General features: G+C 36.5%; 1 protein-coding gene across 1 annotated transcript in view; it reads left to right on the top strand.

Moving 5' to 3' along the window:
* The window catches only part of LOC119591305 (NADH dehydrogenase [ubiquinone] 1 beta subcomplex subunit 10-like), a 7,239-nt gene that overhangs the window by 964 nt on the left and 5,727 nt on the right, over positions 1-548 (top strand). The gene's annotated exons all lie outside the window — the stretch shown is intronic.

Raw genomic sequence — 548 nt, 5'->3', positions numbered from 1 at the left:
CGTTACAAAATTAATTAAACGATCTGTATTGCTGTGAGTACTTGCCTTGCATTAGCCAACTAATCCAATATTCAAAGACAAGTGTTTAGATTAAGATGAATATGGGTAGTAGTAGTACTATTTTTTGCACAGATGTCTTGGCAAAGGAACAATTGACATAGCACAAGATGCTGGGCATTAAGGAGACAGACATTGAGAGTCGTGATATAATCAATTATTTCAGATTTACACAACCCTCCCCATAACCAATTGGTGGGCACAGTGTGGGCTTCTCTCACTTCCTCGTTCCCACTAGGCTCTTGTCCCTTTTTCATTAGTGGTGTTAGTCAACTTCTGCTTCTTTCCTTTTTTTTTTTTTTCTTGGTAATTTGTTTTGTTGCTAAGCCAGACTTCTGCCTTTGGATTATATGGATGCAAAGAAAGGTGCTTGTGAAGTAACAGTGATCACCAATTAAAGGAAACAGTACTGATAGTTATGCACAATAGGAATGAAAAAAAAAAAAAGTGCTAACATCAGACCCATTAGAAAGAAATTTATTGCAGTTACT

Source organism: Penaeus monodon, chromosome 28 (genome assembly GCF_015228065.2).
Source record: "Penaeus monodon isolate SGIC_2016 chromosome 28, NSTDA_Pmon_1, whole genome shotgun sequence".
Taxonomy (NCBI): domain Eukaryota; kingdom Metazoa; phylum Arthropoda; class Malacostraca; order Decapoda; family Penaeidae; genus Penaeus; species Penaeus monodon.
Note: the sequence above shows the minus strand (reverse complement) of the source record. Positions and strands in the feature narration are given on the sequence as shown.